The sequence below is a fragment of the Scleropages formosus genome, chromosome 18, assembly GCF_900964775.1.
Source record: "Scleropages formosus chromosome 18, fSclFor1.1, whole genome shotgun sequence".
Classification (NCBI taxonomy): Eukaryota; Metazoa; Chordata; class Actinopteri; order Osteoglossiformes; family Osteoglossidae; genus Scleropages; species Scleropages formosus.
Window position 1 is genome coordinate 12471665 of NC_041823.1, and position 17395 is coordinate 12489059.

Sequence of the window (17395 nt, forward strand, 5' to 3'; positions counted from 1 at the left end):
TACAAGTCTCAAAAACTTTCTTGAGATTGCTGATTTTTCAGGTGCTTTTAACAGTGAGGTGCCATACGAAGTGCTGAACAGCATGAAAATAAGATTTTTGATGCTTTAAACAAAATCAAGCAATTTCCTTTTGTCACCTACAACTTCACGCTTGATTGGCGCCTAAAAATTCTTCCTGCCATTTATTTTCAGAATAATAAATCTCTCTTCTCTACAAAATCTATACTTTGTTATAAATTCAAATTTTAAACATAGATTCTGTTGAAAACATTCAGTGACTAAAATGTGAAAACCTTACAGTAAATGTACATATTTACATTGCATAACACAGAACAAATAAACATGTAACAATTTAACTGCAATTAATGCCAGCATGACCCTGTGCTACAGAAATAATCCTTTTCTGTGAAGTTCTATATATTAGTCTAACATTTCCTAAAACAGGAGGTTACTTTTTAAAAATCTGACTTTACCTGTGGTTGCTGGGACAAAAATATAGCATAATTCCAATTTATTTAATCACTCTACTCAACCCTCCTATTATACTATATTTGCACTTTATGTACACTCCTTCTTTTGTTTAAATAACATTTATCAAATGCGTCATGTGCATTTCTTCATAAGAAGGGAGCAAAATATAGCTGCTCTTCATGATGACTTAAAAAAAGGGCTATACAATTACATAAGTATGCATAAATAATTTAAGGATCAAATGAGGCCTCCTTCAGTAATAACAAGGGTTGGTGAAACTTCAACAGCTGTAGCATTAAACGGGTTCAAAAGTTATGAAAAGTAATTTCATAGAATTTTTTTAAAGATTTTTTTTTTTTAAATTAAATTTTAAAAGAATTTTTTAAAAAGCTCATTTTTCAAAGAGGGTAAAATATTCATTGCTGATGTTTTTTCTTGTTTTATTAGCTGCAGGGTTATGCACATCTCGGTAGAACACGACTAAGCCAGGACATTTGCTCTTGTGGGAGCCATGTATCAGCCATAGTGAGCTTCGAAAACCCTTTTACGTGGTAGAGGACAGAGGGTCTGTACAAATCTTCAGTTTGTAGCCCAAACTCTGTACTTTTGTTTTGCTTGTAACAGCAAATAAAAAGAAAAAATTGTTCTCTGTTAATATACAAGGTTTTATTTTTCTGTGTGAGCTGGTTTTGAACATTCTAACACCGTTTCATACAAAACAACACCAGGGAGGTTTAAATGCCAGCGGCCTGTGGAAGAGTATACATTATATATATAGTACAGGAGATTTTTAATTTCCATAAATCATAACTAAACATGTCAGCAGGTGGCAGTAAGCGACACACTAAAAACATGCCTCCAACAATTTTCATGCCACCTTTCCGCAGGCAAACATAAAATTGTTATTTTTCCCTTAGCCAATGCTGTTGCTCCAAAGCAGCTTACAATGTTACGTTTGTACACTAAGCTACTTACACTGATTTACCCATTTTTACAGCAAGGTAGTTTATAATGCAGTGCTCTCTCTCTCGCTCACAGTCCATAATCACTTGTCCATGTCAGGTTATATACCCAGTTAAGAGTAAAACAGCAGCACGTGGGGTTCAGACCTGTTCCCTTTGAGTGCGAGGCAATGGCTCTAACCAATACGCCACCTGCTGGCCCTGAAAGACTGCATACTAGTATACATAATACATCATAATAAACAATATACTTCAAAGTTAGTCATATAGGAGTCAAATGAGAGTTCAGTTCCACACTTAGAACACTATGTCCAAGTTGAATAATCTATGTCTTGAGGCATCTTGACAGACATCTTGGAAAAACATTTCTATGTCCTCCTAGACACCCATCCCAAGTTTGTCGAGCGATTCATTGTGCGAATGGCTGACAGCTGTCAAAGAGGTGCATGATGTTCGGGTTGTGTAACTCTAAAATCTCATCGCTGGGGCTGGAGCTGTGTTGCCTGTGGTGTGTTCTCATCCCCAGCTCTGACTAAACCGTGAAAAAATGAGAAGAAGCAGGTGAAGGGAATGATTTGCTCTCACGTACCATGTTTAAGCCTCAGCGCTCAAGTGCTCTACAGTGAGAGTGCAGAAATCATAACCCATCAGTGAGCGGTGCTGATCTGAGCCAGAACGCCAACCACATGTCAGGAGCAATGGAGCAGGGTGCCTTTTTCACTCGGGAGATAGGCCCTTGGTGAGTCAGGAGCCTGATTCCAGCACATCTCAAAACAAGCACCTTCTACAGCAGCGTGCCTCCCACACTCAGAGCAACGAGCAGCATGGTGGTGCAGCAGGTAGTGCTGCTCCTGCACAGTGTCTGGCAAGTGTGCAGGGATGCGGTTTCAGTTCTTCCTCAGTCTGCCTGGAGTTTTTGCGCTCTCTCTCTGTGTTCAGGTGGGTTTCTTCTTACAGTCCAAAAACGTATGTTTCAGGCAAATGAGTTTCTATAAATTGCCCTTGATGTGTGTAAGTGTCTTGAGTTAGTGTGGTGTGTATGGGGGGTGGGGGTGTCACGACTGTCCAAAGCACAGTGTATTTGCATTCTAAATTGTCTTGGATAAAGACGTCAGCCAAGTACACCCTGGTAATCACTGTACGTTGCTCTGGGAAAAGAGATCTGCCAGTTTTCTCTGGATGGTAGTGCGCCCCCTGCTGGCTGGAGGATGCAATCGTGCACTCAAGGTCCACTTTTATATGTGACTGAAGTCTGGCACTCCTCATCCCCAGCCATCGGAACAAAATAAAGTCAATGAGCTATGTTGCTGCTAGCTGGTATTTTTAGAAAGAAACCATTTTAAGACTCTTTCTATGCAATGAATTTGCATAATCTGCACCAGGGAGGGGGTGGCACACAAATATTCACATTACAGTTTTGTTGTCATGGTGACTAGAGGGGAATACCCGATGTTACTCAGTTCCTTGTGCTTGCGTTCTGCTTGAAATACAGATTACAGATTTTTTTCCCTATCTGGAGTTTCCTTGCTCCAGAATTTCCAATAATAAATGTGCATTACTGCGAGGGGCTGAATATGCACATGCTGCGATAACTTCATCAAGGTTGGGCTTGCAGTGCTTAATGAATGTTGTGTGCCCATCAGTTAAATATAAATGCTTTGACACTACCAAATCTGAATGTGAACTCTTTGGATTGATGAGTGATCTGAATTTCAATGGTTGAACATAAAGAATTCTAGATTTATTTTCATATTCAAGATTCAAGATTCAAGATTCAAGTGGGAAGATACACATGTTACTAACCTTTGGATGCTATGGAGCCATAAATATATGAAATGTAAAAGAATACCTATTTCTGTGAATCGTGACAAATTTTTCTCAAGTCCTATTACTTTCTGTTTAACATACTTTTTACTATTTGCAGTTTTCGTGAAGGGATAAGTTCTAATATAGAACAAAGGTGTGCACAGTGACAGAATCAGAACAGCATAGACAGCATCTGGATAAATAATATGTTTGATAACAGAGCCTAACTTTTGCCTTTTCCTCCAGCTGCTATTAATCTCCATGACACAGTCCTTTGGCATGAGTTTAATTCTTTGTGGAAGAATTCTGGGATGGGACAACACAGGAAAAAGCTAGCGCATCCACAGATTTGATTCTACGAGGGATTGAGCACTCGGTCTATCCAAGACCAGGCCTATTTAACAAAGCACACATTTTCAACCCTCGGCTTTCACCTCCCCCATTCTTCCCACTTGAGATGGCCAGGTTTGTCCTTCTCGGACAAAACATCTAGAATGTGGTTCAAATGTATGTGACTTCTCTCACATTCTTAGGTGAGGTATTCTGGAGGAGTATTTAAGAAGGGATGACTATTTAACCAATTTATACACTTTACTATACTGTAACGACCCGCGTTACTGTGTTTAGGTGGGAAGATGTTTCATGTAAATAGTTGCATTGTGGGGAATAATCTTAAATGTGGGTGTGCAACCACTGGGGGCACTTAGGGGGAAAATGATGGGGTGATTGTGTCTATGAGTGTTAGGAGAGAACCTAGAGGTATTAAGGAGGTTGAGAAGGCTGGCTGTAGGTGCAGGTCCTGAAGAAAATGGGGTCATTGGACCAAGAGCATTATTTTCCTGGTGCTGGTGTTCAAATAAATCATTTGTGATGAACACCGCTTCTGCCCCCATTCAAACCCATGGTGCTGTGTGCCACAATACTACTATATACATTATAATAATATATAAAAATATATATATAGGCTAGGGGGCGCGGTGGTGCAGTGGGTTGGACCACAGTCCTGCTCTCCGGTGGGTCTGGGGTTCGAGTCCCGCTTGGGGTGCCTTGCGACGGACTGGCGTCCCGTCCTGGGTGTGTCCCCTCCCCCTCTGGCCTTACGCCCTGTGTTGCCGGGTAGGCTCCGGTTCCCCCGCGACCCCGTATGGGACAAGCGGTTCTGAAAAAAAAAAAAATATATATAGGCTATATTGCAGAGGCATAGCATACTTATTAGGGTGCTAAAATATCATCAATTCTTCCGTATGCAGCAGTAGACAAATAATGAGGGACAAATTACGGCCTGCTTCAGTAAACCCCCTTCCTTGTTATGGCTGTGATATACTGTATAAAACAGAGGAGTACTGGACTCAACCCCACGACTTGTGATCTGGCAAATAACAGCCACGTCACGGAAAAGACACTATTACCGAACGGCACCCGGAGGAGGGCATCGGGCGAGGCATTCCGTTCTGATTGGATACGAGAGCAATCAATCAGACTTTGCTCCTCCCCCTCCTCTCTAAACCGCTCTTATGCTGCTCCGCTGCTCCGAGCACACAGTCCTGAGTAAAGAGAGGTGACAACCTTCCACAAAGAAAACTTTTCAGGTAGTCAGTGCAGTGCAAGTTATTTTACTTTTTTTTCCCCCAGTCATTCTCAAGTAAGTACAGGCGTATGAAGCTGAAGATCCAACTGAAGCGACAGGAACGAACACGATATGACGATTTCATTTTTTTTTAATCGCACGATGATGATGTTGCCCAAGAAACTCAGCACATGAATGTGGCAGTTTATTTTAGGACTTGCAGCAAAGGCAAATTTTTTCCAACGGAACACTTGAGCAGAAGAGGGGGCGGCAGGAGCCCACGCACTGGCCAGGTAACTCGGCTCTCTGCTTCGATACCTGTTTGACAGCTGTCAGCGGACGTTGCGGGGCTCGGAACGCCCTGCCGCGAGCTCCGCGCAACGGTGACGTCATAGTAACGGTAACGCAGCAGCTGCCGGCGCGCGCGGCTCATTCATAATAACGAACGACTTACCTGCCGTCCTGCTTCGCTAACTTTCTAATTAGAGATCCACTTGCCTGTTTTCCCCCAATACGAAGTCTTACAGCAGTGTTAACGTAACATTATGGTACACATATTGTAGTTTGCGGTTTTAGTTAAAGTTATTAATTGCTTTTTTGGCATTTAAGCAATTTTTTTGTTTTCTCAATGAGGCTTGAACTTGAAGTTGATGTATATAAATTTTGCAGCTACACTAGACTAGATAGTGTAGATGTTGGTGCCCAACATGTTGCAACAAGTTTGAATATGAGTAGGTTGCCATAAGTCTTGACCTGGCCAGTTGGTATTTGAAAATTGCAAATTTCAAGCAGTAAGAGCTTGTTCACTAGTAGGACAGGGAGGTGAGGATGCACTGAGGCACTTATTAATAGAGTATCTGAACAGCACAGCCCTGTGATCCATTTTGCTCTTTTTCTAAATTGGGGGAGGGGCGAGAACCTACATTTGTATTTGGATCTGAAAGATTTGTATTATTTTACCACTCTTACCTTCGGTAGAAATATTACATTACAAAAGTACTTTTATGTCATCACATTAAAGAAAATCAAAATAGTTATTCAGAATTTTAAGATGTTTCTATTAACATGATTAACTGTCTCCATGGCAACCCACTTGTCCTCGCCTGTACAGTATTTTAGTGGGATTTTGGCAGAAGAAAAACTTCCAGACTTGCTGCCTGTGTGAAAACAACCTTTCAAACACAAAAGCTCCTTCAAACAAAGGGACACCTAAACTGTTTTGTGGCAGGTTATACTGTATATTTTATATATTCTTTAACACCTCTTTTGTCAACGCAGCTTTTTATGACTGGCTGTTACGCTCCCTTCTTCCACAATGGCACAGTGTAGGAGTGTGTTGCCGTGGTTCTGAAGTTGTTCCGTTTTACAAATGGAACGCATCTATCTTACTGCTACCGAGTGATGACAGTAACATGATGAGGTCCATACTTTTCTGCTGCATTGTCTTTAAGAAGGCTAGTTAACGGAACTCGCCAACAGCCTTTGTGATCTGGGACAATCAGATGCAAGTGGTTTTTATGAACACCGATTTTTTGGGTGTTGGATGTTATGAGGTGGTGTGATGAAAACCTTAGTCTGTTATTAAATCTCAATAGAGACATTACAGAGGATCTCCAGGAGACATGTTATAGCAAAATAGTGGTTACCTAGATACGCCGTAGACATTAGCAGGATAAGAAGCTTGTGCCGAGTCCTTTATCTGCACCAGTTTTCCATCCTGAATATTCATAATGTTGCATTCCCTGTTGTGGCATGCAACTGCTAGCGCTCTTAAATATTGTCTTCATATTTAACCTGTCATGAACAGGCAGTTCATTTAAAAAAGATCGTTTATGGTCCCCTAGCTGCTCGTTTAAAGTCTACCTCGGTACGTAGATTGCTAAGATTTTATTAAACACCATTTTCTTATATGTACAGCCTAGTTTTAATCCATCTTTTAGACCTATATCATAGATGCTACTGTCTGTTTGTTGTTGGACTTTAGACAAGTGCAGGATACGTTTTCCTTGTTGTTGCTGGGTTTTAATTGTAGGACATGTCAGTTTAATCCTCCTCTTCTATACATAGACTACAACTTGCTTTCTCTTAATGTTTCTTTCACTTCCCTCTGACTATTGGAGGTCAACCAGCATTGTGATGGTGTGAGCCAAGGTCATCCATTCCTGCACGGAACTTCAGTGAAGTGGAAAAAATTGCCACCATTTAACACTAAGGACACCGACAGAGATCAGGACCTTCTAAAACTACTGTTTCCATAGACACAGACCTGAAGTCCAGAGCAGAAGTTAGATAATACTCCTTGGGATGGTGGCTGGCTTATGTATAAGATATTTAGTAGTTTTTTCACAGTAAGTCAAGTTGTTTTTTTTCACCCCTTTGACCTGCCACAACTTGGTCTGGCTGTGTGTAGAACTGTAGCGCACCAGTACTATAGTCTCCGAAAATATGTGATTCCCATTATCCAATCATGCGTAGTTCTATATGTGTCACTGTTAATTCATTTACAAATATAAAATGATACTTTCATCTCTTTTAATTGATTTATTTATGGAGCTGCACCAAGAAGTTTACAAACAAATATTTCACCTGTGGGGGGCGCGGTGGTGCAGTGGGTTGGACCGGGTCCTGCTCTCCGGTGGGTCTGGGGTTCGAGTCCCGCTTGGGGTGCCCTTGCGACGGACTGGCGTCCCATCCTGGGTGTGTCCCCTCCCCCTCCGGCCTTACGCCCTGTGTTGCCGGGTAGGCCCCGTGACCCCGTGTGGGACAAGTGGTTCGGAAAGTGTGTGTGTGTGTGTGTGTGTGTGTGTGTATTTCACCTGTGGCATATTGGGGGTTTGTATGTAATTTATTGCGCTGAAACTTGAATACTTTCACGCGGAGTTATGTTATACTTTTATTTTGTTTTGAACTTAAATAAGTGTTATTTTCATGGAAATCCTGCACATCACAGATTCCCAAAGCCCATTTGAAGACCCCCAGCAGGTCCATGGATCCTAGGTTTAGAACCCCTGATGTAAAGGCATTAGGAATTCAGAAGTATCTTTCGGGCAACAGGCAAAAAAAAAAAAAAAAAAAAAACTGATATAAATCCAGCCGCATGCGCTTAGAAACTCTGTATTGTATTTAGCCCTTGAAGCAATGCGTTCAAAATGTTGTGGGTAGTAGAAGACTTTATTCGTTACCCCACAGCGCTTTGTGAAAGTTTGACGAGTGTAGCATCATGTTAATCCCCTTAGCAATCTGGCAGTGGTTCAGGACCAGCTGCCTGACCAGAAGGGGTTTGTGCTTGTGGTGGGGAGGAAGCCCAGCCACAGATACAGGCACAGATACAGGCAGTCTGGCTTTTTTGCCTGTACTGTGGGGTGGTTATGGAATGGCACAGGACTGTCAGCACACAGCGCTCCAGGGTAAATCCTCTCATAAAGGTCTGCTGTGTCTCTCTGGCTCAGGTAAATAACTGTGTTTGTGTGGTCATACTATGCAAATAATTGTTCTCAGTTTTCTCTTTTCATTCACACACCTCTGACAAGCACATTGTAGGTATTCATTGGATGTATTAAAGTAATGCTAACAGATTTAAAGGTTTTAATGGTTTCATCTGTGTGCTTTTGCTCCCACTTTGGGCATATGGACCTAAGTGACCTCATCTGTCCAGGTTTCATGTTACCTGTGGAAAAATAGGCCTTTAGTAACACAGCTACAAACTTGACTTCAGATGGAGAGACTGTAGGTTCATCTTAGAAGGGGCCCTGTTGTAGCCTTGGACACAGTACTTTAGCACAATTCATCACATCATAATCTGAAACCACTTGTCCCATATGGGGTCACAGGGAGCCAGAGCCTAACCCAGCAACACAGGGCATAAGGCCAGAGGGGGAGGGGACACACCCAGAACAGGACACCAGTCCATCGCAAGGCACCCCAAGCAGGACTCGAACCCCAGACCCTCCAGAGAGCAGGACCCGGTCAAACCCACTACACCACCACACCCCGTGTTTCAGCACAATTGTTTCACCAAAAATAATCTAGCTGTATACATTGGTAAATCACTCATTTGTCTGCTGTGTAAATCATACATTGCTTAACATCTGATCATGTGAACTATGGGACATTCTGAAGTGTAACTTTACTTTCCAAGTGTTAATTTTTTCATTTACATCCATTCACATTTATTCATTTAGCAGATCCTTTTCTACAAAGTGATGTACGTCTCTGAGAAAAATACAATGAGTACATCAGCATTTTTCTTTTCTCTATTCAATTTTGTGTCACCATTGCATATTCACTTCGGTATTGACATCTATTAGAGACTGCTTAAAAAGTTTCACATGACATTACACACTTTCTAAAGCTGCATTTTTAACATAATGAAAATAAGTGATCCTGTTTTCCTGATCTTATTTTTGTTATTTAGTGATAGAACAATCTTTTGGGCAACTTACAGCTTATAGATTGATGTATATGCATGTAATTACAGTACTTGCAGAGTATCACAATTATGTCACCCCTAGAATCAAGCTCATTCCCATTTTTGGTGCTTTCTACCGTATAAATGCCATTTAGAGTACAAAATAACCCGAATATTTTACATTTTTCACTATTTGGAAAGTACATTACACCGAGAAAGGTCACAAGCAAAGGGAATAAAAATAGATGTCACATACACTGATGGCAAAATAAAAAAATAGAGGAAAATAAAAGAGTGGAATGTACAACTGTATGAGATGCTTTTACTCTTTCTGACATTCACTCACTCCCTATTGATAACTGCTTGCCCTAGGCAGGGTCACAGTGGTCTGGAGACTGTTCTGGAAGCACAGGGCATTAGACTTGGCAAGGTACACCCTGGGTGGGACACCAGTCCATTGCAGTTGCTTATGACTGAAAAATACCAAAAACATGTAAAAAAAAAAAAAAACAGAAATGAAGGGGATTTTTCAAAGGTTCTTGTTCATGTTACAAGGGCTGAGGCTTGAGCTTAAGCTTGCTGTTGTTCTTGAGTTTAAAAATGGAATCATAGTTATTAAAACTACTTAAAGCAGTTGTTTCCTTTCAGTTTACAACCCAGTGGTATTTGTCACTCTTCACTGTATTTAATGTATGATGTCACCCTGATTTTTATAAAAACAAATACATTTTCCAAATAATAATTTATGTATAGAAATACTTAATAGGATGACTAAGACCAACTAGTTGAATAAATTAACAACTTAAACAAATAAACAATCATAATTGTAGCAACTGAAGTGCAGTTAAGTGCATAAATAAGTGAACCAGATATTAACACAACCATAAGAACTGAGCATTAAGGTACTTCAGCTAAAAAGTTTAAGTAATAAGGTGTTTACTAAAAACGCTGGTGAATTATTTTTGTGGCTTATATGTATTCCACGAGGACTGGTTTATCTTTGAGTTGCTTTCTCTTAACCTCTCCATGTGTTCTCACATTAGATACAGTTTTCTGAACATAAACACACGACTGTCTCCCTCCTTGTGCTGCTTAGTCTAAGTTAGGATGTTATGAATGTGATGGATGAGTTAAAATAAAAAAAAAAAATCTATGAATAAATAAACAATCAAACAACCACTTTGTGTCATCATCCCTAATAGTTATTATATTCAGGCTGCATCTCCAGCTCTAATTTGAGGTCATGCCTCGTGGGCCTTAGAAGGGCTTTGCTTTATCTGTGCTTACACCCATCATTTAGGAGAAGCTCAGAATGTGCCTGAGAATGTTTTTTTGACAATGATGTAGACTGTTGAGTTGGGTCAGCATGAGCAAGTACCCTGGCCTGACCTTCGGAGAGAGCCTGGTTTCTAAGTGCGGGTGGTAGAGAATTTCAGTCCATTACTCGGCACAGGAAGTGGTCTGCTCTAGTAATAGCCTGATACTCTGTTTTTTGTCTTGTTCCCACGTTCAGTCAGTGTCAGTGCATTACTGACTGCAGTGATTGCATGGATTACCATGTTTCTGAATAACCTTTAATACACTATTTCACAAGTCGCTGACCACATACAGTACTTCAAGAGTGCATAAGTGTTACGTCTAAGAAACGGGCAGTCTGCTGACTTCCTGAGGATGTTTAGCAGCAGCGACTCATGACTACGAAGTAAAAGGAGTAAAAGGAGGTGTATTGGTACAGTCGTTGTCATTCGTGTTTCTGCTGTGACTCACTGTGAAGCAGGATTGAGGAGGACTCAAAGAGACCCATTTAGTCTGACTGGAAGAAGTGTGTGGAGTCTCCATACGCATGAAATATTCACAGTGAGGGTCAGCGCTAGAGACTTTTGACGGCAAAACTGATTTACCGGACTCCATCTGCATCATTACACTTTTCAGTTTTCCGTAACGAGTGTATCACCTCGGGGCTGAATTAAAAAATTCAGAGCTCTTTGCCCGTTGAAGCAAGCTAGACCTAGAGCATTTCCTTACGTGAAGTTTTTTTCCAAGAAATATTCTACACTCTGCTTATTTTTGTGCTGCTGTTGCTGTATAGAATGATTAGATCTTTTAAATGTGATGTCTGAGGTTGTCTATTTCGGCTCATTTATTACCACTTTCCAGAACTCTGAAAATCTTACACTGACCATAAATCAAATGGTATGCGGTAGTAAGTGGTGGGCCACCAGGACTCATTATAAGAGATGAGGCAGGAAACAGGAGATGCAGTTGCCCGTTGCTGTGGGCTTTTATTTGCCTAGACAGCGGAGGAGGAAGGAGATGGGAAAGGGGGAGCAGGGAACAGGTAGGAAGAGGTTTCGTGCTGTCGGGGGCCTGGGAGAGTCGGGTCGGTCGGGACGCGGGGTTCGTGTCAGGGTTCGGGTCTGCAGTCGCCTCTATCTGGTTCTCCTCCTCGGTCTCTTCCTCCTACTGCTGGGCACCGGGGAAGAAATATGGGATGAAATCAGCCCCAGCTGTGGCTGCTTTGCCCCCGTCTCCGCCCCCCTCCCCTGGCGGCCTCGGCGTGCTACACTCATCTTTTGGCCTTCTCCTTCACAAAGTTTAACTTATCTAATCCAGTGAAGAACTTAGTGTGCCCATGAAGCTCCTCTGGAGACTGTGACAAGAGCCAGCTGGGATGATTGTGCTGGGGAGACAGTCAGAAAGTCCATAATTGGTTTTCATGTCACTGTGTTCCTACTCAGTTATTTTTATAGGTTCACTGGACAATACCTAAAACACCAGGTGCTGACTGTGCTCAACCTTTTTCCGACCTTGATCCCATACAATAAATGTGTTTTTACTGAGGAAAACCGTGCTGGATTATATGAGCTCAACCCAAAGATGACCAACATTGTATATTAGTGATTCAGTGCTTTTGACAGGGCTGTCATGTCACGAGAAGAGGAGATTACTGACCAGTACGACTCAGCTGGAAGTTGTGAAGCGACAGCAATCTGTACAAAGTCGCCCTGCAGCCGCTTCAACGGGCTGTAGGCAGAGTTGTCTCATCACCGCAGAACGAAAAAATAGAAGCTGTGCACTGGGAGTAGAGAACTTCAAAGTACATCTGTATCCTGAAACATCATGACGAGAAGTGATGCACTTCCTCAAAATTAAAGGCATACGGTTTCATTTCAGTAGTCTGATCATGTTTTTCATGCTGTACAAACTGCTGTCCTTCCAAGAGAAACACAGTTTATATTATTTCGATGAAACTGTTTAAGTGACACTTTTATTCAAATTAATTTAAAGCATTTGACCCAGTTATGCAGCTGGGCATGGTACTGCAGTAAATCAGGGTAAGTGTGTTTGCTCAAGGGTACTGCAATGGTAGCAGTCTATGTCCTTAAATGTTACATCAACTGCACCATGGAAATCATCACAAAGCATGAAGTATAAGTAACAATAGTTGTACAAACAGACTGCTTAACGTTTCTAAGTTGGACTGCTTTATGTGGTATTTAATTGTATGGTGACAAATTAATAAACAATGCTCTTCATTTTAATAACTCACTGGAATATTTAATTTATGTCATGTTTTGGTTATTTTAGTCCCATGTTATATTGTATTTCCATCTGTGATGCAGCAACCACAGAACTGTGAGCCTTTAGGCTCTCATTTTTGATTTGTCTCGAAATAATACTCCCAGAAGGCTCTGCTGAGAGAACGTTGCCTGCATGGCTAATATCTCTGCAGGCTTTAATAGACTTTTCATTCAGCTTTTCATGTTTCTAATCACTTCTTGTATAAAACAAGAAAGTAGAAATTGGTCATTTTTCTGCATTTCAAAAAATGGAAACGTTTTAATGCCAGAATATCTGGTGCATGTTCTTTGAAGCTTTTTCCTATTTCTTTTTAGAAACAGTAATTTTATTATTCATTCATATGAAAGACTAATTTTTTACAATGGAGACTTAGACACAAACTTCTCGTTTCAAAATTATTTATAAGATTTGTTAAAGCTTTGTCAGTAGATGAATTATTCAGAATCAAACAAATATGCACTTTCAACGGATCTTCTTATTAATCAGGGACTGCTACAGTTCATACGTATATTTCATACCCCCCTTTAGGGGAGCGTTAATCATCCTGTGCCCTCTTGTAGCAGCATGTGAGCGGGGATAGCTAGATGGTGGGGACGAGAGTGGTGTGATGAGGGAGTCCTTAAGGACCGTGAGCTGTGAAACAAACATGTTTCTGATTGAATCAGAAAGACTGGAGGAAGCAGCATGATTAGAGTGAAACCCTTAGGGATGAAAAGACTCAGCCTGGTCCCCATACTAACAGATGGGTGGTGATAATGAAGAATCATTATCAAGAATGAAGAATGCAGACATAACTGTGGATATATCTGTGGCCAATATTCCATCTACTCTGAACTGAGAAAAGGTCAAAATAGCCAAAAAATAGTTTCAGCTTGTAAATTGCAAGGTTACTTGTTATGACACCAGAAGTTCGTAGTATTTTTTTCTCTTTAAATGGTCAGCAGGCTGGTTACTTGTCCGACATTAGTTCAGCCAGAGGATGTTATAGACATAGAAAAGCTTCGCTGGTGTGGGTACCACTGACAGACACTACATTGAATGAGCAGCTTCCATCAAATGAGGCCCATGAGCAGAGCATGGTGGAGGAAGTGAGAGATTCCAGTGGAGCTCTCCAGCGGCTTGCTGTTCAACACCTGGTTGTTAAAGCCCCGTCTTAATTCTAGGTTTCCTTCCGTTTCCTTTTGGTTCCAGTTAAAGCATTTTGCCCGTTGTCATCTGACTCCTGCTGTTTTCAGGTCATTTTTGGGGTTGCAAAGACAGTTACTCGGGCGAAACGGACAACATTCAGCCATGGAGGAGGAAAGTGTTTGTCAGAGGAGATCAGAGCCACGCTACCTGTGTCCAGCAGTCCTTCAGCTAATGGTGCTTTGATGAGGAAGAAACTGAAGCCATAGGTAAAAATAGACCAGCCACTGCTTTGGTTTGCATGATTGAGAGCACCTGCTGGAGGCCCAAGGTCAGCCTTGTACCAGGCTTATTGCGGTCCTGAAATGTTGAGGAACCAAGAACATTCTGTGGCTGTGAAAGGATGTGAGACAGTCTTGACAAGATGGCATCACACCACTTTGAAAGAGGAAATCTCTATGACATGGCATTAACAGACTTTCTTTGAAAAGATGGATAAAAAAAATCCCCCAATGGCTGTGTGACTCCCAGAAAGCACCATCAATGTCCTCCTGTGCGTTGGTGAGGCGGACTGATTTGTTAACTTGGGCAAAATTCTCTGGAATTTACAAAGGTTACAGCAACTTCATAGTGCTGCAGCAGGTAGTACTGCTGCCTTCCTGATTTGTGGTTTGGGACATGGGTTTAAGCCTGTCTTAGACTATTTTGAGCTTTCATGTTCTCCCAGTGTTCCTATGGGTTTCCTCTTGGTGGTCCAGCTTCCTCCCAGAGTCCAAAAACATGAGCTTTGCATGCATCGGTTACTCTAAATTGCCTGTACTTTTATGAGTAATTTCCTTGCAATGGACCGAAATGCCATCCAGGATGTATGTTTCTCCAACAAACTCAAGGTCACCACAGCACAACCCTGCATTAGACAAGCAGTTGCTGATAATAAATGAATGGGAAATGTTACAGTTCCTGCAGTGACAAAATGTGCATCACTTTGATCTATATCATTTTGGATTCTCTTTTGCACAATGGTAACTCTGGGGCTACATGTTTTTTAGTTCCTTTAGAACTGCGCTTATATATTGCATCATATTTACATCTATGAGAGATAAAGGGAAGTCAGGGAGGATTAGTGAAGATCCTTTGGAAACCTTAAGTGATTATAACCAAGTACCAATAACAGAAACCCTGCGTTGTTATGGCAATAACATCAATGGTGGTTCTCAGTTTTCTCTTCTTTCAGCCAGAGAGCTTTGATGCACCCTGGCGTGTTTTGACCTTGCTCTTAGTGCTGCTCTACTTTTCTTCCCGCCCATCTCCAGCTCCCGCTGCCGCTGGCCTGTATTTCATCTGCAGAGGGAAAAGAAAGGGGATGGGGCGGGCAAGGTGGAGATGATTAATTGTCATGCCTGTCTGAGTAGGCATTCAGCCAGTGGAATCGTGCAAAGGAGGATGGAAGCCTATCATTCGGCCATCCATCTGGACATATGTCTGTTTCTTCCTCCACAGTCCTCCACCCACTGCACACAAGCCAAGCTGACCTGTTAAGGCACTGAAGCCGTGAGATCCCATGCCTTAGTGCTTTCACAGTGCAAAAAGCCACCCTCTTCTGTTTTCTCTAGTTTCATAGCTAGCTAGCTGAACGACCATCTTGGGATTCCAGAAAATGAGCAACTCTGTCTCAGGCTGAAACACACTTCTGCTGACTTAGGTGTTTTACTGAGCAGAGTTGGCAAAAGGGACTCATGAAATGTCCCCATTGTGGTGTGTCGAACAACAGCTCTGTTGTGAACTGCAACCGGCTCTTAGACCCATGTCCTTGCCTTGTCTCCTGATCACGTTGTGGCCTAGTATGAGATCGTTCCCAATTGCTGTCTGCGGCTTCATTGCTGCCACCCCAGGGAACACAGGCCCACTTTTACAGTCAGGAAGAAATATCTGTCAGTGTAATAATACAGGCTAGTTCCACAGATAGAACTTTTCAGACTATAATAATGCTTGAATTGGTGGACCGTGCATGAAGTGAATACATTTATTTTTGTCTAATGTCTGCTGGGGAGACAGCTCTTTGCCATCTGAAGAGTTTTATACTTCTTACTCTGGGCATCTCAGATGACAAGTCAAGCTTGGGATAGTATTTAGTAGGAGGGGGACAGGTTTATGCAGCCATGAAGAGCTGACAGAGAAAGAAAATTTTCACAAAAGCCTTTATCAAATTATGATAGTGTACATGAATCTGCTTTATCTTATTCTGGTTAACGGCATAGAGAAGATCAAAATTTGCCCTTCCTATATTTAACTGAAATTTCAATTGATGTAATATACCGTAAGATGCAATGATAAATGGGAAAATTAATCCCGTGATAAATGATAAATTAGAAGAATATTGTACATCTCAAAGGCAGAATGTTTCATAGGTTCTTGGAGTGTGCATTTAATTCGGAAAATGCAATTTTCTATACCATTTTAATACAATTGTTGATAGGCTAACAAATTCAAATGTGTGAGTATTTATGCATGGTTTGCCAGGGCCACATGTTGTTTGGACAAGGTTATCAGTCCCACATTTTGGAAACTGGTAGATGCCCTATACAGTTGATGGGCCTCTTTAGTTTTTGGATGAATCCAGGTTTACTGATCCTTGTTAACTCACTGGGATAATCTGCAGACTCTCCTCCTGTGTTTTTGTCTTTGAGTGAGCGATGGGTAAGGGCAAATTTTCATTCTCAGAAACACAGTGATGACCTTCTATAGGCTTAGTCTTGGAAACCCAAAACTTTGGAATGACATCTCCAACGTTGAGAGAAAAGAACGATGTGTGATAATGATCTGTCTAAGGATACATTAGATGATGGACACTTTATGTGATGTTTTCGGTGACAGTATAATGATCCTCTCGTCTGTCCTGCCCTTAACAGGTACGATCGTTAATGGTGTGTCAAGATCAGCTAATAAAGGCATGTATTGTTTCATCAAGGTGATTTTTTAAAGGATTTTTACTGTGTATTTAAAATGACCCCTTTCAAGGGTTTTACCATCCTTTTTTCAGCAATCTCAATGAAAATTAGGTTTTCCTTTAGCAAGACTACATGCTTGCTTTATGGCACTATTTTGGTATTTTTATATCTAGCCATACATAAGGCTTTTTAGGTGCTGGCCTCTGATCCCTGATCTTAGAGACAATCTTCTCATTTCAAGTCAAATTTAAACCGCTGCCTAACTCAGTTGCATTCAAATTTTCCTTGCCTGAGCTTTCTTCCTTCTCGTTCTCCCCAGATGAGTGTGTTTTCAGCAGTACTGCATGTTTTCCCAGGGGTCAGTAATGATTATGCTTCCCATTTAGGTAATGAATCACATATTGGACACAGCCCCTAATGCTGTGATGCAATGGTGTTTTCATAAACAGCTCAAAACAGCCGGCCACGCTCCATCCTGAGATGGTTTTGGAGGGTTAACGTACTCCCAGTGGAGAGAAGCAGTCGC

The 17395-nt window shown here is 41.5% G+C and overlaps 1 protein-coding gene across 2 annotated transcripts in view; it reads left to right on the forward strand.

Annotated features, from left to right (window-relative positions):
• Positions 1–4760: 4760 nt before the first annotated feature.
• Positions 4761–17395, forward strand: part of osbpl3b (oxysterol binding protein-like 3b) — a 41155-nt gene continuing 28520 nt past the window's right edge. For both annotated transcript variants that reach the window (XM_018740712.2, XM_029259933.1), the window contains exon 1: positions 4761–5099. The gene's annotated coding sequence lies outside the window, so the exon portion shown is untranslated. The remainder of the gene's footprint in view (positions 5100–17395) is intronic.